Source organism: Triticum aestivum, chromosome 1A (genome assembly GCF_018294505.1).
Source record: "Triticum aestivum cultivar Chinese Spring chromosome 1A, IWGSC CS RefSeq v2.1, whole genome shotgun sequence".
NCBI lineage: Eukaryota > Viridiplantae > Streptophyta > Magnoliopsida > Poales > Poaceae > Triticum > Triticum aestivum.
The window spans coordinates 382,900,665-382,922,368 of record NC_057794.1 but is presented as its reverse complement, the minus strand read 5'-3'; positions in this window follow the sequence as shown (position 1 = coordinate 382,922,368).

Genomic DNA, 21,704 nt, shown 5'->3' with positions numbered 1-21,704 from the left:
GGCGCGGCGGCGGTCCAGCGGCGGGGCGGCGCGGCGGCGGCGGCGGCGACGCTCTAGGGTTAGGGTCTGGGGCGGGGGCGTGGCTGGGCTGTCAGGCCTCGGGCGGCACTATTTAAAGGCCCGTCCAGGCGGAGTCCTGGAAGGTTACGGCCCATAGTCAGTTCGGACTCTCTTTTAAAAAAAATTATGCTCAGAAAAAAACAAAAGGAATACTAAACGGTCTCCAAAAATCCCGAAATAAATTTTCCCCGGCTTCTAAAATCAAGCCGCACAGGATGAACATTTATTTGGGGCCTAAATGCAATTCTGAAAAACACACATTTTTCCTAAATTCAAATAAAATAGCAAATAAAACCAAAATAAAATCTTATTTGATTTTTTTATTAAATCCTCAATATTTCTTTATTTTGGGAAAGTCATTTTATTCCCTCTCTCATATTTTTGTAATAGAAATAATTGAAGATAAAATAAATCAAATCAAATGATCCTATTTTTAAAATTTGAGAAAACTCAAATATGAAAATAACGAAATCTCCAACTCTCTCTGAGGGTCCTTTAGTGTGTAGAATTTTCTAGGATAAACCAAAATGCGGTAAAATATGCTATGCAATGATGATCTAGTGTATAACATTCCAAATTAAAAATTTGGGATGTTACATAAATAATTTATCTAGCCTCTGTTTTGGTTGTGTTTTTGTGTTTAATTAGTGTTTGTGCCAAGTAGAACCGTTGGGAAGACTTGGGGAAAGTCTTTTTAATCTTGCTGTAAAAAATAGATACTTTAGCGCTCATGAGAACTGCTGCCATTTTTATTTGGAAAGAGCTATTTAGTTAATTCTTTTTGCGGATGATTATAGATAAATTCCTCACGTCCAGCAATTTATTTAAGAATTTCTGGGGTTCCAGAACTTGCGTTAGCTGCAGATTACTACAGGCTATTCTGTTTTTGATAGATTCTGTTTTCCGTGTGTTGTTTGCTTATTTTGATGAATCTATGGATAGTAAAATAGTTTCTAAACCATAGAGAAGTTGGAATATAGTAGGTTTAACACCAATATAAATAAAGAATGAGTTCATTACAGTACCTTGAAGTGGTGTTTTGTCTTCTTTCGCTAACGGAGCTCAGGAGATTTTCTACTTTAAGTTTTGTGTTGTGAAGTTTTCAAGTTTTGGGTAAAGATTTGATGGATTATGGAACAAGTAGTGGCAAGAGCCTAAGCTTGGGGATGCCCATGGCACCCCAAGATAATCTAAGGACACCTAAAAGCCAAAGCTTGGGGATGCCCCGAAAGGCATCCCCTCTTTCGTCTACTTCTATCGGTAACTTTACTTGGAGCTATATTTTTATTTACCACATGATATGTGTTTTGCTTGGAGCGTATTATTTGAGTCTTTATTTGTTAGTTTTCCACAATCATCCTTGTTGCACACGCCTTTTTAAGAGAGAGAGACATGATTCGGAAATTGTTAGAATACTCTATGTGCTTCACTTATATCTTTTGAGTTATATAGTTTTTGCTCTAGTGCTTCACTTATATCTTTTAGAGCACGATCGTGGATTTGTTTTATAGAAACTTTTGTTCTCTCATGCTTCACTTAGATTATTTTGAGAGTCCTACAAAACAACATGGTAATTTGCTTTAATTATTTTAGGCATTCAAGATTAATAAAAAAATAATTCTTATGAGTATATTGAATACTATGAGAAGTTTGAAACTTGATAATTGTTTGGAGATATGGAGATGGTGATATTAGAGTCGTGCTAGTTGAGTAGTTGTGAATTTGAGAAATGCTTGTGTTGAAGTTTGTGATTCCTGTAGCATGCACGTATGGTGAACCGTTATGTTAAGAAGTCGGAGCATGATGTATTTATTGATTGTCCTCCTTATGAGTGGCGGTCGGGGACGAGCGATGGTATTTCCTACCAATCTATCCCCCTAGGAGCATGTGCGTGGTACTTTGCTTCGTTAACTAATAGATTTTTGCAAAAAGTATGTGAGTTATTTGTGACTAATGTTGAGTCCATGGATTATATGCACTCTCACCCTTCCACCATTGCTAGCCTCTCTAATGTCGCGCACCTTTCGCCGGTATCATACACCCACCATATACCTTCCTCAAAACAGCCATCATACCTACCTATCATGGCATTTCCATAGCCATTCCGAGATATATTGCCATGCAACTTTCCACCGTTCCGTTTACTATGACACGCTCCATCATTGTCATATTGCTTCGCATGATCATGTAGTTGACATTTTAGTTGTGGCAAAGCCACCGTTCATAATTATTTCATATAAGAAACTCATGCATCATTGCTATCCGGTATACCGCCGGAGGCATTCGTATAGAGTCATACTTTGTTCTAGTATCGAGTTCTAATCATTGAGTTGTAAATAAATAGAAGTGTGATGATGATCATTCATAGAGTATTGTCCCAAAAAAAGAGAAAGGCCCAAAAAAGAAGGCCCAAAAAAAGAATAAATAAATAAAAAGGGGCAATACTACTATCCTTTTTTCCACACTTTTGCTTCAAAGTAGCACCATGATCTTCATGATAGAGGGTCTCCTATGTTATCACTTTCATATACTAGTGGGAATTTTTCATTATAGAACTTGGCTTGTATATTCCAACGATGGGCTTCCTCAAAATGCCCTAGGTCTTCGTGAGCAAGCAAGTTGGATGCACACCCACTTAGTTCTTTCTGTTGAGCTTTCATATACTTATAGCTCTAGTGCATATGTTGCATGGCAATCCCTACTCACTCACATTGATATCTATTAATGGGCATCTCCATAGCACGTTGATACGCCTAGTTGATGTGAGACTATCTTCTCCCTTTTTGCCTTCTCCACAACCACCATTCTATTCCACATATAGTGCTATGTCCATGGCTCATGCTCATGTATTGCGTGAAGATTGAAAAAGTTTGAGAACACCAAAATTATGAAACAATTGCTTGGCTTGTCATCGGGGTTGTGCATGATTTAAATACTTTGTGTGGTGAAGATGGAGCATAGCGAGACTATATGATTTTGTAGGGATAACTTTCTTTGGCCATGTTATTTTGAAGAGACATAATTTCTTAGTTAGTATGCTCGAAGTATTATTATGTCTATGTCAATATTGAACTTTTATCTTGAATCTTTTGGATCTGAATATTGATACCACAATTAAGAGAATTACATTGAAATTATGCCAAGTAGCATTCCACATCAAAAATTCTGTTTTTATCATTTACCTACTCGAGGACGAGCAGGAATTAAGCTTGGGGATGATTGATACGTCTCCAACGTATCTATAATTTTTTATTGTTCCATGCTATATTATATCCTATTTTGGACATTATTTGGCTTTATTATACACTTTTATATTATTTTTGGGACTAACCTATTAACCGGAGGCCCAGCCCAGAATTGTTGTTTTTTGCCTATTTTAGAGTTTCGCAGAAAAATAATATCAAGCGGAGTCCAAACGGAATGAAACCTTCGGGAACGTGATTTTTTGGAACGAACGTGATCCAAAGGACTTGGACCCTATGTCAAGACATCAACCAGGAAGGCATGAGGTAGGGGGGTGCCTACCCCCCCCCCCCCCCGGCGCACCCTCCTCCCTCATGGGGCCCATGTTGCTCCACCGACATACTCCTTCCTCCTATATATACATACGTACCCCCAAACTACCAGATACGGAGCAAAAAACCTAATTCCACCACCGTTACTTTCTGTATCCACGAGATCCCATCTTGGGGCCTTTTCCGGAGCTCCGCCGGAGGGGGCATCAATCATGGAGGGCTTCTACATCAACACCATAGCCCCTCCGATGAAGTGTGAGTAGTTTACTTCAGACCTTCGGGTCCATAGTTATTAGCTAGATGGCTTCTTCTCTCCTTTTGGATCTCAATACAAAGTTCTCCCCCTCTCTTGTGGAGATCTATTCGATGTAATCTTCTTTTGCGGTGTGCTTGTTGAGACCGATGAATTGTGGGTTTATGATCAAGTTTATCTATGAACAATATTTGAATCTTCTCTGAATTCTTATATGTATGATTGGTTATCTTTGCAAGTCTCTTCGAATTATCAGTTTGGTTTGGCCTACTAGATTGATCTTTCTTGCAATGGGAGAAGTTCTTAGCTTTGGGTTCAATCTTGCGGTGTCCTTTCCCAGTGACAGTAGGGGCAGCAAGGCACGTATTGTATTGTTGCCATCGAGGATAACAAGATGGGGTTTATATCATATTGCATGAGTTTATCCCTCTACATCATGTCATATTGCTTAAAGTGTTACTCTGTTCTCTTGAACTTAATACTCTAGATGCATGTTGGATAGCGGTCGATGTGTGGAGTAATAGTAGTAGATGCAGGCAGGAGTCGGTCTACTTGTCTCGGACATGATGCCTATATACATGAACATACCTAGATATTCTCATAACTATGCTCAAACTGTCAATTGCTTAATAGTAATTTGTTTACCCACCGTAATACTTATGCTCTCGAGAGAAGCCTCTAGTGAATGGCCCACGGGCCTATTTTCCATCATATTAATCTTCCAATACTTAGTTATTTCCTTTGCCATTTATTTTACTTGCATCTTTATTTCTCTTTATCATAAAAATACCAAAAATATTATCTTATCATATCTATCAGATCTCACTCATGTAGGTGACCGTGAAGGGATTAACAACCCCTTTATCGCGTTGGTTGCAAGGAATTTATTTGTTTGTGTAGGTGCGAGGGACTCGTGCGTGGCCTCCTACTGGATTTATACCTTGGTTCTCAAAAACTGAGGGAAATACTTACGCTGCTCTGCTGCATCACCCTTTCCTCTTCAAGGGAAAACCAACGCAGTGCTCAAGAGGTAGCAAGCCTCCTTTTGTGCAGCGGCAAGATCGAGGTCCTTTTTTGCCTGAGCCCGCTTCATTTTCTTTGAAAGATATGTACTCGGATCAGACAGAAGAACGAGGAGATGACTTGTGAGTCGGCCAAGATAAACAATCGACCAGTTGTTACCTTCCATACCGGCTGTCTCATCTTTGGCCTTCTGCAAGTTCTGCTTAGCCAGCTCCAAGTCAAGATTGAGTTGTCTCTGCTTCTCCTCGAATTCGGAAAATTTGGAGATGAGCTCACAAGATTTCTGAAGTCAATAAATGTAACATCAGTGAACAGAATTAAAGGTTATTCACTCCTGAGTGAAAAGAATTCTCAGACTACTGCCGAATCAAACATTTGACAGTAGTCTCGGTGAGGGAGTCCTGGATTAGGGGGTATCCGGACAGCCGGATTATATCCTTTGGCCGGACTGTTGGACTATGAAGATACAAGATTGAAGACTTCGTCTCGAGTCCGGATAGGACTCTCCTTGGCGTGGAAGGCAAGCTTGGCAATACGGAGATATAGATCTCCTTCCTTCTAACCGACTCTATGTAACCCTAGCCCCCTCCGATGTCTATATAAACCGGAGTGTTTAGTCCGTAGGACCAACAACAACAATCATACCATAGGCTAGCTTCTAGGGTTTAGCCTCTCTGATCTCGTGGTAGATCAACTCTTGTATTGCTCATATTATCAAGAACAATCAAGCATGACGTAGGGTATTACCTCCATCAAGAGGGCCCAAACCTGGGTAAACATCATGTCCCCTGCCTCCTGTTACCATCTGCCTTAGACGCACAGTTCGGGACCCCCTACCCGAGATCCGTCGATTTTGACACTGACGTTGGTGCTTTCATTGAGAGTTCCTCTGTGTCGTCATCGTTAGGCTTGATGGCTCCTTCAATCATCGATAGCGATGCAGTCCAGGGTGAGACTTTTCTCCCCGGACAGATCTTTGTATTTGGCGACTTTGCACTGCGGGCCAACTCGCTTGGCCATCTGGAGCAGATCAAGAGTTACGCCCCTGGCCACCAGGTCAGGTTTGGAAGCTTAAACTACACGGCCGACATCTGCGGAGACTTGATCTTCGACGGATTCAAGCCCCTGCCGAGTGCGCCGCACGGTCACGATTAGCATGATTTAGCTCTACCATCGGACAGTGTTCAGGAGACCGCACCAGCAACCGCTCTGACCCTCAATTCGGAGCCAATTGCGCCATCCATGGATGGGTGGATATACCCCGCCACGGAGGCCGCATTCTCAGCGGCGATCGAGCCAAGTATTGACCTTACCCTTCACGAGAGTCGTGATGCCAAACTGTCGAATTCTTCCCCGGCCACGGACTCCGAACCGCCTGCGCCCGTGCCAATCGAATCCGACTGGGCGCCAATCATGGAGTTCACCTCCGCGGATATCTTTCAGCACTCGCCCTTCGGCGATATACTGAACTCATTAAGGTCTCTCTCCTTGTCAGGAGAGTCCTGGCCGAACTATGTCCGGCAGGATTGGGATGCGGATGACGAAGAAATTCCCCGCCCACCCACCACCCACTTAGTAGCCACTGTCGACGATTTGACCGACACGCTCGACTTCGACTCCGAAGACATCGACGGTATGGACAATGATGCAGGAGACGAACAGCAACCACTGCCCACATGGCACTAGACAGCCACCTCATCATATGATATATACATGGTGGATACACCCAAAGAAGGCAATGGAGACGGGACAACGGAGGATGACCCCTCCAAGAAGCAACCCAAGTGCCGACGACAGCGGCGCTGCTCTAAGTCTCGCCAAAGCAAAAGCGGTGATACCGACACAGGAGATAATAGAACTCCGGACAGTGCCGAAGATAACAACAATCCCCTCCAGCAAGATTTAGAGCAGGAGGACAGAGAAGCCAGCCCTCCCGAGAGAGCGGCAGATGGAGAGGCGGAGGATGATAATTACATTCCTCCCTCATTCGACGATGATGAATTTGTCGTGCCTGAGGATCCCATCGAGCAAGAGCGCTTCAAGCGCCGGCTTATAGCCACGGCAAATAGCCTTAAGAAAAAGCAACAGCAGCTTCAAGCTGATCAAGATTTGCTAGCTGACAGATGGACTGAAGTCCTTGCGACCGAGGAATATGAACTCGAACACCCCTCCAAGAGTTACCCAAAGTGCAGGTTGCTACCCCGACTGGAGGAGGAAGCATTAAAACCTACATCTCCAGCGTATGACGCGGCTGATCGGCCACCTCGTGGCTGCGACGGAGAGGCATTTCAGCCAAAAGCTCAGCCCGCACCCCGACGCCACTCAAATAAAAATGTCAAGGCATGGGGAAACACACTAGACCTGCGAGACGTATTGGAGGACAAAGAAAAACACGCAAGATCGATCTACGGAGCACGAGGGCGCGCCACTATGCGAGACGACAACCGTCACGCCAGATACAGTAAAAGTAAATCCGGCGAGCCGAACACAGCGGACAAGACTCATTTGAGCTGCATCGCGACATAGCCCACTACAGAGGCACCGCACACACCCTATGCTTCACAGACGAAGTAATGGATCACCAAATCCCAAAGGGTTTCAAACCCGTGAATATCGAATTATACGACGGTACAACAGATCCTGCGGTATGGATCGAGGACTTCCTCCTGCACATCCACATGGCCCGCGGTGATGATCTACACGCCATCAAATACCTCCCACTCAAGCTCAAAGGACCAGCTCGGCATTGGCTCAACAGCCTGCCAGCAGAATCCATTGGCTGTTGGGAAGATCTGGAAGCCACATTCCTCGACAACTTCCACGGCACTTATGTGCGACCACCAGATGCCGATGACTTGAGCCACATAATTCAGCAGCCAGAGGAATCGGACAGGTAATTCTAGACACGGTTCCTGACAAAGAAAAATCAAATCGTCGACTGTCCGGATGCAGAGGCCCTAGCAGCTTTTAAGCACAACATCCGCGACGAGTGGCTCGCCCGGCACCTTGGCCAGGAAAAGCCGAAATCTATGGCAGCCCTCACGACAATCATGACCCGCTTTTGCGCGGGAGAGGACAGCTGGCTGGCTCGCAGCAATAATATATCAAAGAACCATGGTACTTCAGATACCAAGGATAGCAATGGCAGGTCACGTCGCAACAAACACAAGCGCCGCATCAACAGCGACAATACCGAGGATACGGCAGTCAATGCCGGATGCAGAGGCTCTAAACCCGGTCAGCGGAAAAAGCCATTCAAAAGAAGCACTTCGGGCCCGTCTAGTTTGGACCGTATACTCGATCGCTCGTGTCAAATACACAGCACCCCCGACAAGCCAGCCAACCACACCAACAGGGAATGTTGGCTGTTCAAGCAGGCCGGCAAGTTAAATACCGAAAACAAAGACAAGGGGTTACATAGCGATGATGAGGAGGAGCCCCGGCCGCCGAACACCGGAGGACAGAAGAGGTTCCCCCCACAAGCGCGGACGGTGAACATGATATACGCAACCCACATCCCCAAGAGGGAGCGGAAGCGGGCGCTAAGGGACGTATATGCGCTGGAGCCAGTCGCCCCAAAGTTCAACCCATGGTCCTCCTGTCCGATCACCTTTGATTGCAGGGACCACCCCACTAGTATCTGTCATGGCGGATTCGCCGCACTGGTCCTAGACCCAATCATCAACGAATTTCACCTCACTCGAGTCCTTATGGACGGCGGCAGCAGCCTGAACCTGCTTTATCAGGACATAGTGTGCAAAATGGGTATAGACCCCTCAAGGATCAAACCCAAAAAACGACCTTCAAAGGTGTCATACCAGGTGTAGAGGCCCATTGCACAGGCTCAGTCACACTGGAAGTGGTCTTCGGATCCCCGAATAACTTCCGAAGCGAGGAGTTAATCTTTGATATAGTCCCGTTCCGCAGTGGCTATCATGCACTGCTCGGGCGAACCGCATTTGCGAGATTCAATGCGGTACCACATTAGGCATACCTCAAGCTCAAGATGCCAGTACCGCATGGAGGAGCACACTACAGCCCTCGCAGCAGAAGCACAAAGCAGCCTCTTTAGGCAATCCACCAGTTCAGCGATTAAACACCCAGACACCGTCAAGCGCGCCCAAAGTAATCTGCAACAAGACCGCCTGGCACGTTCCGAGCTCGCATAGCAATGCGGCCCCCACCCCAGTCCTAGCCAAAGGGCGAAATCCGCGCCACGCGTACATAATTACGCATTGAGAATACCATGGGCATAGGTGGGGGCACGACTAAGGCACGCCCCAAAACGTGGCTCAACCATGCTAGGGGCTTCCCGCTTTGTTATTTTCTCTCTTTCAGGACTTTACTCTCTGGAAACCCCGTCTGGCAGTACAATTGCCGGACATAGGATACAACAACCAAGGAGGCAGAAAGCTACGTCGCACCATGGAATTCCCAGGTGGTCTCTAGTAACGAGTGAAATACCTGCTTTAAATACCATTCCTCAGTTTGCCCTTGGAGGGGACATGTCAAATAGTCCTACTTTTTTCTTATCGCACTACTTGTATCATTCTGCTTTGACGCACCTTTTTTTGAATAAACAATGCATAGCACTAGACTATTACTGCATTCTCTATTCTTTTTTATATATATGTTCATTCATGACATTCAGCACCCGTACACTCTAGTACGACCAATATGCCAGGGGCTTAAGCGTACCCCATAATATGGCGTGAGAAGTCCGAACACTTTCGACAGCGCGGCACCCCGAACTTATAGCATTATATGCATCAGCTCCGAATCATGTCTTGGGTCAATAGTTGGGTTTGCCCGACTCCCATGTTTTGGTACCTTACGTTCCGCTATATCGGCTAAGGTAGCACTGGGAGAACTACTGTGATTGTGCCCCGGTTCATCTGGGCAAGCACCTCGGTAGAGAAAGCTAAAACTGACTGTCATGATAAGGCGAGAGCTGGTCGCTGTTCGAGAGGTCTCGAGTCCCTAAAGACTTATGCCGCTTAGGGCGAGGAGTCGGCTTTGTCCAGCTTAGGCGTGTATAGGGCCCCGAATTCGGTCTTCCGAATACTAGGGGCTTCGCCAAAATTTAAAATTGTAGACTTCTATGGCTAAGTGAGAGTGATAAAGCATTATAGTCTGATTGCCTTGTTCGTTGTGCTGAGCACCTCCCTCGAAGGACCCAACAATGGGAAAAGGAGTGCTCAGATTTATCCCGAACACCCCAGCACTCGTGGCATGGGGGCAGAAGCCGACGACTGGCCATCTCTCAGATTTGATAAACAGCCGCACAGAAGGTAATATTTTAAATTCAAACAAGCATTGCATAGAGCACATGAACAAGTTTTCATAATACATGATCACATGAGCAAGTTCATTCAAAAATTACATCCTTCGCACACTCGTCGGCCACAAGACGGGCACACTGCAGGACACCCTCATAATACATTTCAGGTTGGCGATGCTCCTTGCCCTACGGCGGCCCCTCCTTCACCAGCTTCTCGGCGTCCATCTTGGCCCAGTGCACCTTCGCACGGGCAAAAGCCCGGCGTGCACCTTCGATGCAGACGGACCTCTTTATGACTTCCAGCCGTGGGCAGGCATCTACAAGTCGCCTCACCAGGCCGAAGTAGCTATTGGGAAGAGAGTCGCCAGGCCACATCCGGACTATAAGGCCCCTCATGGCCTATTCGTCCGCCTTGTGCAGCTCGACCAGTTGCTTCAGCTGGTCGCTCACAGGCATCGGGTGTTCGGTCCCAGTATACTGAGACCAGAACAACTTCTCCATCGAGCTTCCCTCCTCGGCCCGGTAGTACTTTGCGGCATCCGACACACTGCGGGGCAAATCTGCGAATGCTCCTGGAGAGCTCCGGACTCGGGTAAGTAACAAGTAATTTACTTTCACATGCTTGCTTTGCATAATGAATGCCTTACCCACCGCTATCTTCCTCATCGCCTCAATTTCCTGGAGGGCCTTTTGGGCTTCAGCCTTGGCATGCTTTGTGCTCTTGAGGGTCGCGGCAAGCTCAGACTCTCGCGTCTTCGAGTCAAGCTCCAAGGTCTCGTGCTTCTTCACGAGAGCCTAGAGCTCTTGCTGTAGCTTGCCCACCCGTGCCTCTTGTTTCTCCCGCTCGGTGCGCTCCTTGGCCGCTTTGTTTTCGGCCTCGGACAACGCTTGCTTCAGGGTCGCCACTTTGATCGTGGCCCCTGGCACATCCATGATGATCCTATCATTTTGCAACCACATCTTTTTTATATACATATAGACAAGGTATTACTTACCTTTGTTCTCCTCGAGCTACCTCTTGGCAAGGCCGAGCTCTTTCTCGGACCGCTCGAGGTTCTACTTCAGTGCGGCGACCTCTGCAGTCAGTGCGGCAGAGGTCAGCAGCGAAACCTGCATACGCATATAGACATACTTGTATTAGACTCCTGCAGATATTATTTGATCCTCTATTCGGCTTTTCTTTGTGAACACCAAACAAAGCATCAGGGGCTACTGTCTATGCGGTAATATTATCCTATATTTTAGATACTTACCTCAAAGCCTGTTAGAAGGCTGGCACAGGCTTCAGTCAGTCCGTTCTTGGCGGACTGAACCTTCTTGATCACCGCACTCATAATAGTGCGGTGCTCTTCGTTGATGGAAGCACCGTGAAGCGCTCCCAACAGGTTGTCCTATGCCTCTGGATGGACAGAGGTCACTAGCACGGGCGGCTTGACCCTCTTGGAAGGGGGCCGCCCGCCGGAGTCCGGAACCATTGGAGGTTCCGGTGCGGTGTTCGGCTGAGGGCCGAACTTGGAGCCCTTGGGAGTCTTGCTCCCTTTGCGCCTGGAGTCCGGAAGGTCGCCTTGAGGCGCCTCTAGGGCTACCTCTCCTCGGCTCGGTGCCCCTTGAGACAATACCTCGACATTGTCCGTAGGGCGAGGAGAGGAGGTGGTCGGAAGTGACTCGCTATTCATATCCGATGAGTCCGAGGAACCGTCCGACGAGGATACGTCGATGTGGGCTCGGGGCGGACTGCATGATCATATTCGACGTTAGGAGAAGCAGTACAATAAAAGTATGCTATGAGTTACTCTGGTATCCAAATACTTACGACTTCACCAGGGGCTTGGCCCTGAGTAATCACTCGTCTTCGTTGTTGGCGGCGGTGGTGGAACAGTCCGGAAGGAGAGTCCTTCCCTTCTTGGACCCTCCGGCCTCCCCGGCTGGGGCGGCCTTCCTTTTCCTGTCTCCCCCGGCTGGAGGGGGAGAACTGTCATCTTCCTCCTCCTCGTTTTCACGGCAGGAGTGCTCTCGGAGTTATCGGACGATGAGTCCAATACCACCTGGCGCCGGGAACTCTTTCGGGTTCCCGTGGCCTTCTTCTTGATCCTCTTCTCCGGCACCTCATAAGGAGCCGGAGTCCGCATCTCCGTCAGGAGAGCGTCTGCAGGGTCTTCGGGCAGAGGGGCCGGATAGTTAATCTGCTCCGATGTCTCCACCCAGTCCTGTCAAAGGCATGGGAGCTCAGACCCCACATATGGTTAAACTATGGAAAATAAATACCCTACGAGATGTACAGAACTTACCGGATTCGCAGGGTGCGTTGTGCTTAGCCCACGGTCCTAGGTAAGGGGAGGGGGACCTCGGCGCCCTTGAACAGCACCTTCTAGACGTCCTTATGCGTCATGTCGAAGAGCTCGCGTAGAGTCTAGTGCTGGGCCGGGTCGAACTCTCATAAGTTGAAAGCCCGTTGTTGACACGGGAGGATCCGGCGGAAGAGCATGACCTAGACTATGTTGACAAGCTTGAGTTTCTTGCCTATCATGTTCCGGATACACTTCTGGAGTCCATCCAGCTCCATCGATGAGCCCCAGGACAGGCCCTTCTCCTTTCAGGAAGTGAGTCGTGTGGGGATTCCGGATCGAAACTCGGGGGCCGCCACCCAGTGGGTGTCGCGCGGCTCGGTGATGTAGAACCATCCCGATTGCCATCCCTTTATGGTCTCCACGTAGGAGCCCTCGAGCCATGTAACGTTGGGCATTTTGCCCACCATGGCTCTGCCGCATTCCGCTTGTTGTCCACCTACTACCTTCGGTTTGACATTGAAGGTCTTCAGCCACAGGCCGAAGTGGGACCGGATGCGGAGGAAAGCCTCGCACACGATGATGAACGCCGAGATGTTGAGGATGAAATTCAGAGCTAGATCATGGAAGTCCAGCCCATAATAGAACATAAGGCCGCGGACGAATGGATGGAGGGGAAACCGCAGTCCACGGACGAAGTGGGTGAGGAAACCCACCCTTTCATAAGGTTCCGGGGTAGGGATGATCTGCCCCGCGGCTGGCAGCCGGTGCGCAATATCCGCGGCTAAGTATCCGGCCCCGCGCAGCTTTTTGATGTCTCCCTCTGTAACGGAGGAGGCCATCCACTTGCCTCCCACTCCGGACATGTTTGGAGAGGGTTGAGGAGAAGGATGTGGACTTGGGCGCTGGAGCTCGAGTGCACGAGAATGGATGAGCAAGGAAGAAGAAGGCGTGGGTAGAAAAAGGTGAACCCTTATCCCTTTATAAGGGCGGACGAAACTATGCGCCCCCACCAGCCTGGTAAAACTCGCTTATCCCCCAAGCGTCGTAATTGATGGTGCGGTTGGGTTACCCACATCGGTATTGATGGGAATCCCGTAATAAGGGGACATGATCTCTGCTTCGATAAGACGTGCCAAGGAAACCGCCTCGCGAAACACACTAAGGTTGGTTGTGAAAACGATTCGAATGGTGACTTGGCTGTGGTGTGATGTCATACTGCGGAATGCGTCGGCAGATTAGATTTGTGAAAATATTATTCTCTCTACGGTTGTATGTGGAACTTGCTTTGCAGAGTCAGACACGATCCTCGTGTTCAAAATCTTCTATGAAGTATTCGGAGGAGGAACCCGCCTTGCCATGCCGAAGACAATCTGTGCACCGGACTCATCATCATTGAAGCCTGGTTCAGGGGCTACTGAGGGAGTCCTGGATTAGGGGTATCCTGGCAGCCGGATTATATCCTTTGGCCGGACTGTTGGACTATGAAGATACAAGATTGAAGACTTCGTCCCGTGTCCGGATGGGACTCTCCTTGGCGTGGAAGGCAAGCTTGGCAATACGGAGATATAGATCTCCTTCCTTGTAACCGACTCTGTGTAACCCTAGCCCCCTCCGGTGTCTATATAAACCAGAGGGTTTAGTTTGTAGGACCAACAACAACAATCATACCATAGGCTAGCTTCTAGGGTTTAGCCTCTCTGATCTCGTGGTAGATCAACTCTTGTATTACTCATATTATCAAGAACAATCAAGCAGGATGTAGGGTATTACCTCCATCAAGAGGGCCCGAACCTGGGTAAACATCATGACCCCTGCCTCATGTTACCATCCGCCTTAGACGCACAGTTCGGGACCCCCTACCCGGGATCCGCCGGTTTTGACACCGATACTCGGGGACTACACCCAGTGGGTGGACTTAGCGTGCCCCCACTGGGTCAAGTTACACTCGACATGATCCATTCAGACCGAGTGAGAAAGTTATGATTCTCATACCATAGTGGACTACCCGCAGTCAACTACAGTCTTGGGGACTACACCCAGTGGGTGCACTCAGCGTGCCCCCACTGGTTCAAAGACTCAATCGGCATAGTCTAGTCGACTCAAGAAGTAAAAACTATTCCGCAGTACTATTAAGCAATAAATTACACACCCAGTGGGTGTACAAATGCAAAAGGCGGACTGACAAAAAGATGCACAAGGAAAATTTCCAGGTAGCATATCCTAACAGAACAAGCGACAAGCTAAGAGTTCAGTCGGAAGTCAACCAACCTGGACGTTGCTCCGGAGAGATGAGCTGGTGTCATAAGTAGCTTGACTGGCCCCTCGAACCACCTTCATCTGCTCCATCATGATGCCTGCCTGGCATATGGCCTCCTTGGCAGCACCCACTTGGTCCTCCGGGACGCGATACGTAGTGAAGATTGGAGACGGTGTATCGGCTGGGATCTGATCAGTCAACGCCGAAGGCTGAGCACTCGACAATGGTATGGCAAAAGTCTTAGAAGTTAGGTTGGCATCGCCGGTCTCCTGGATCACCGGCTCCGTCACTAGCGTCGACTGGGGCACCTTGCCAGTTGATGCCTTCTTACTCCTCCTGGGCCTCAGCGGCACATCCTCGTCGTCATCTGGAAGATCAATGACATGGGGAAGAGCTGCAAAAAATAATTAATCGTTAGAATTCAGTCAATCAACAAAATGGCTGAGAAAGCAAGGACAACTTTGCAAAAGTCATACCATTGTTAGAAGTGACCGTGTCTTCCACATCCTCTCCATCGTCCTTGTAAGCAGAAGTCCTAGAAGTAGCAGCTATGCAAGTTTCAAGATTCACTCGGACAAATGAGAAAGAGAGTCGACAGCATAAGTCCTTGATCGAAAAGTGGGGACAAGACACTTACGCAGAAGCGACGGGGACGTCAATCTTGAGCTTGGGCAGGGTCTTCCGAGGCTTTGGTTCTACAACTTTTGGCTGCTTTGGAGCCTTCTCAGTCGGCACAGGGGAAGCGGTCTGAGTGCGCTTGGAAGTATGTCCGGTCGGCTTACCTACTTTGCCGCAGATACTTGCTGGGTCGTGCTTATGTTTGGAACGCTTTTCATTGTGAGGTGGTGACTTGACTTCTTCACCACTGCTCAAGTCCTCGCTTTCCTCCTCCTTTTCTCCTCCATCAAACTGCCAATCCATGCTTTCGCCTCCGCTTTCTTCTCCTTCCTGGTACTGCTTTTGCTCCCTGTTCGGCATCGAGTACGTCTTTGTATAAACCTACGAAGCAAAAGAGGTGACTAGAGGATAGTCGATTCAGTAGACCACTGCAAGTCAGAATGAAAAACACTCAGAGATAAGAGACAGACCTTGTCTGGTTGGTTGTTGGTGTCGAATGGTAAAACTCTTCGGGACCCCCTAGGGTTATCCTTGTTCCCTGTCATGCTTTGCACCCATTGTGCCACCGTCTTCTCATCAACGTCCTCTGGGTGGATCCGAGTGGAATCTTCAATCCCCGAGTACATCCACATGGAGTGATTGCGAGCCTGGAGGGGTTGAATACGTCGACTGAGGAATACCTCGAGCAGATCCATGCTAGTTACTCCCTCATGGATCAGCTGAACTACTCGCTCCATCAACATGGACACCTCCACCTTCTCTGCTGGAGTCACTCTCAAGGAAGTAGGTTTCTGGACTCGCGCCAAGGAAAAGGGGGGAGACCTATCGAATGACCAGGGGTCGACTTGTCTTTGCGATAAAACCAAGTCGACTGCCACCTCTAACCGAGTCAGGGAGAGACATCGCAGGAAAAGCACTCTTCCCCCTCATATGGATACCTAAGCCCCCACACATCTGGATCACCTGGGTTTTCTTGTCCTCGGGTTGGCCTTTTTCACAGTCTGCGGGCGGCATGTGAAGATGTGCTTAAACAGGCCACAGTGTGGTCGACAGCCCAGGAAATTCTCACACAAGGAGACATAAGCCACAAGGTACGTGATTGTGTTGGGAGAGAAATGGTGGAGTTGAGCTCCGAAGAAGTTCAGGAATGCACAGAAAAAGGGATGTGGGGGCAAAGAAAAACCGCGATCGAAGTGAATGGCGAGCAAGACGCACTCATCCTCCTGAGGCTGCGGCTCAGTTTCATCCCCCTGGAGCCTCCAGGAATCATGCTCGATCAGCCCACTCTCGGCCAGGTCTTGCAAATCATCCAGCACGATTGTGGATCGGATCCAGTCGACCTGAACCCAACCGCGAGGCAAACCAGATCTCGACGATGACCCGCTCCTGCCGGTCTTCTTTCCCTTCCCCTTCGCCGCTCCCTTCTTAGCATGTTCCAGCGCCGCCATCTTGTCCTTCGCCATCACAGCAAGGGGCACACGAACGGGAGGCGGCGTCGAGGGCGGAAGCGGTAACGGTGGAAAAGCAGAGGAGGAAGAAGGGTTAATTGAGGCGCATTGTGCAAAATTCCCCAACCCAACACCTTATATGGAGTCATTTCCGAGTGACTGATGACTGGGCCCGAGCAATCATGTCAAATCCTGCAACTGTCGCTCGCTCGGTATGTGGCGAAAAAGGTGGCACAGTGATCGAGGCGCTCCTGCCTAATCCATCCCGATTACTGCGGCCTCCTCCATCCCGCGCGCTTCCCAAAATTTTGAATCCCGCAAGATCCAGGAACCGCAGAGCAACCTGTCAGACTGAAGATTTCCTTCGTATCAACACTTGAAGCTTATCAACAAAAGTTCACTCGGCTACTTTAGAATGGATCAAGGCAACTGAAAATGAAGTCAAAGTTGTCGCATAACTCATCAGTCAATGAAAAATGCTTCCGCAGCATGTAACAGAGTCAGGATCAACTTCCACTCCTTTTTCCACTCAACCCCTGAACCATTCAGGGGCTAATGACGAAGACATGTACCTAGGGTAGGGTCATAGGCCTAACCTAGACACCCTCCCCAAGGACACTGGCCTAAAAGTCGTAAGAATTCAAGGGATACCATCATTCACTCGACCGTAAACACTCCACTCCAAAGACTCAAGTTCACTCGACAAAGGAGTGAGCACTCGACCGTGACAAGAATCACTCGACAGCTAGAAGATCTAAGGTCACTCTGAATGGCAACGGTCCGGCGTACCTTATAGACTTAATAGTCATTCATGTATCTTTATTGCTGACGTTATCAGTAACGTCCATCTTTATGTACCTTAAACCCTGTGTAATTGAGGACGGGAGGGGTCTGATGCACTCTATATAAGCCACCCCCTCCTCTGGCACAAGTGTTCGCTCCCCATGTAACTTCACGCATATTCCAATCGACCAAAGCCTCCGGGCACCGAGACGTAGGGTTATTACTTCCTTTGCGAAGGGCCCGAACTCGTACATCCTGCGTGCACAATCTCACCGTAGCTAGGATCTTCCCTCTACATTCTCACCCCCCTACTTTACTGTCAGACTTAGAACCACGACACCGGCAGACCCGGACCGGTGGAGATGATGATTTACCCTCCGGCTAACAAAAACTCCTCGGAAACGCCAGAATGAGGTTCTTTTTTATCTTTAACCCTTATATTTGTTCAATAAATTACCTTAGTCACTCATTTTTTATTCCATCTTTGCAAGAGATTTCCCGTTCCTCCTCTGGTGATTCATCACAAACTCAATTGTCGGCCTTCAAGACCGCCCCGGGGTAAAGATAACTACCCTTCTTATGTACCTTTATATATGCATCAGTATACTGACTTGTCTAAATTCTTTTTCAGCAGTCGAGCAAAACCCAAGAAAGCAAAAGTGACAAAGTCGGCTGAGAATCTGAAAACCACTGAACTGGAGCAACCAACCCTCGAACCGGAATATCCTGAAGAACCGGAGCAGTCAACTTTTGTGCCAGAACACGCTGAACAGCCAAATGACCCTGCTTTCGACGTTCAACCGAATTTACCTGAACCGTCTGTGAATGAAATTGCTATTGATCCATCAAGTATTGAGCCGTCAAGCTCAGCTAACCCACCGGAGAAGCACGGTGATGATGTTTTAATCACTGGCACCAGATTCATCAAACCGGGGAATCCGTCTATTCTAGCAAGACACTCTGCCAAACAAGAAGTTATGGAAAGGCAGAAAGTAAGGTTTGACGTTTCCCACTATGCTCATCTGAGTATTAGTGAAGTGATGTCTGGTTATCTCAGCCAAGTGCATTCCATCCGTGATTCATAAATTGAGATGGTCAAACAGATGCACCAAAAATATGAGGTACGCTCTCCGACTTATATAAGTTATATACCCTGCCAGCCTCCAAGTCTTCAGATTATGATAAAATTGAATGATCTGTAGACTTAAAAGACTTATAAGCCTCTGCCTTAGACTCCCTCCAAGTCCGGTTTATAACTAAACCAGATGCTGGTAGTATTTCAAATTTGCATGTGTAGCCCCCAAGGGCCGGTTTAATCGGTATGAATGAGCCGGTCCTAGCAGTCATTGCATAGAACTGAACCATGTAGCCCTCATGAGCCGGCTGAGACTATTAACAGCTTATCCGACTCATTTGTAGGAAAAAGTCAAGCAATATGCATTAGCCCCCAAGTGCCAAGTGTTGTTGCCTGCAAAACACTTTGGACTTTTTAGAAAGAGCTGTGTCCTTTGAAAAATTTGCGCTGACAGGCATTAGCCCCCGAGTGCCAAGTGTTATTTCTTGCAAAGCACTTGGGACTTGTCTTCTATAATCTGACATGAAACTGAACAACCTTATGTTGTATGCAGGCTACGACCGCAGAACTGGAATCCCAATTGTCTGAGGCCAAGACCTGGCTAGCGACTCAAGAGATTGAAACAAAGAAAGCCGAATCCAAATTCCGGTTGAGTGTGTCTGAAGCGGAAAAAATGAAAACCACCTTTACTGGGGAGAAAGAGGCTTGGGCCAATGAGAAGACTGCCTTGACGCAGCGTGCGGAGAAGGCTGAGACAGCTCTGGAAGAGGTTACTGTTGAACTCATTGGTTTAAATAACCGTGTGTCTCAAATGGTTTCTGCAATCTTCGGTAAGTCACCTTGTCACGTATTGAAAGTGAGTATTTTCCATTATAAGCCGCCACTTAACTCCTTGTGTAAACTTTACAGGTCCCAGGAGCAGCAACTTGAGCCAAGATACACTAGTAAATCTCAAGGTGGTTTACACACTGGTTGAACAATTGTACACCGGAGCTCAATGGACTCTTGCCACTATCTCCCCCATGAATCAAGGGCCGACTCTATTAAGTGACATCTTGAAGAAGCTATCCATCTTGCCCGCTCGGTTTCAAGAAATCAAGCGATCATGTGCTAGAGCCGGAGCTGTAACAGCTTTAAGCCGTGCTAAAGCCTGGGTGCCAGAATTAGACCCGGCGAACGTAGCCAGCGGTTATCCCAGCCTCAAAGAAGATGGAACGCCTTTCGACCAAGAAGATTCTGCTGCTTGTGTTAAGGAAATTCGTCCTCATGCTACCATCATTGGTGAAGAAACCAACCTCACCAAGTATCAGCCGGGTTTTGATGCAGACAGTAAGAAGATGGCAACTCCTTCATATAAAGTTATGGACTTAATCCCGCTGATTCGTAAGCACACTTTTGCCTCTGAGATTAACCCGTCTGGTCTGATTGATGATGAGGCTGAATTCGTCGCCCTTCATGGCTTTGACTGGTCCAAACCCAATTTCCGGACGGTGGAGGAGGACGAACCGACAAGGGATGAGGCACAACCATCAAGTCAGCCAGTCCAGGACTCCTGAATCGGCTCCGGTTTATCATCTGTTGTATTAGAGACTGAAAAATAGTTTATCATTTTGGGCTCCAAACGCCTTGTAATAGGCTAGTGTTAAACTTCTTGCTCTGCTATGCTAGCATGCATATTGTGCTGCTTATAACACCTATTTATCCATTTATGTGAAGATGTGCTATATATCCCTTATGACATTAACAATTTTGAATCTGTTCCTACATACAACATTTAAAAGTGTCCTGGTGGTTTACCGCTAGACGGGTTATAAGGCCCCAACATGAACTTATCATGATTTATAACCAAGTCTGGTCAAAATAATAATCATATATGAAAATATAATATACATGTGATATTTGATCACACTTGTTGATTTTACCAAGCCAGTGTAGTAAGGGTGGTAACCCAAGACTTTGGATGCTGGTAGTTATCAGAGATTGTCGGCTTATGAACAAAACTGGACCAGGTTAAAAACACCGGATATTTACCTTTATTTTATATTGGCAACTTATAGTTGAAGACCAGGCCGGGTTAATAAACACCGGTTAATGTCATATATGACCCAGAAGGCATTATAAGCCATATTGTTTTTCAACCACGTATTACTATGTCACAAAAGAAAAAATCTCAAAAGACATTCAAATCAAAACAACAGGAAAAATCAGAGGCTTTCATAGGCCGCCAAGCCAAATTATCTTCTTCAATGAAACTAGCATTAGCCACCGGAAGGTACGCGCTTTCCGTGAGCCGGCCCTCATTGACCCAATCGACACTTTAACCCGGATAAGTTCAGTTCTTATTAAAAGATAGACTTATCAGGAGTACGCGGGGTTAGAGCAACATCGTGCATCACAGGCCGATTTATCCAAGTTTCAAGTAAGGCAGCTTTACAGCCTGAGCTTCTCCTTGCTATCCGTAAAACCATGCCCTCTCATGAAAAACCGGTGTTTTAACCTTAACAAGTTCAGGGTCTTGTTTAAAAGATTGACTGTTAAGAGTTCGGCGGGTCAATCAGGATTACCTGATGGAGAAGCATCTGGCATACAGGCAGGATAACCCGGGGTTATAGGTGAATACACCTGGCTTCCAAGCCTGGCTTTTATAGCCTATCACAAGGTTATGAACTCTTCATTATTTAGAACAAAAGAGCCCCCAAGTGATATTTTGAGATGTGCTCAAGGGGTACCTATGTTTGAGTCATGCTTTTGCCAAACTCTCTTTGGCCCCAATTTTTTATGTGACCTATGAAGGAAATATGCCCTAGAGGCAATAATAAAGTTATTATTTATTTCCTTATATCATGATAAATGTTTATTAATCATGCTAGAATTGTATTAACCGGAAACTTAGTACATGTGTGAATACATAGACAACTAGACTGTCACTAGTATGCCTCTGCTTGATTAGCTCATTAATCAAAGATGGTTAAGTTTCCTAGCCATAGACAAGAGCTGTCATTTGATGAACGGGATCACATCATTAGAGAATGATGTGATTGACTTGACCCATCCGTTAGCTTAGCACGATGATCGTTTAGTTTGTTGTTATTGCTTTCTTCAT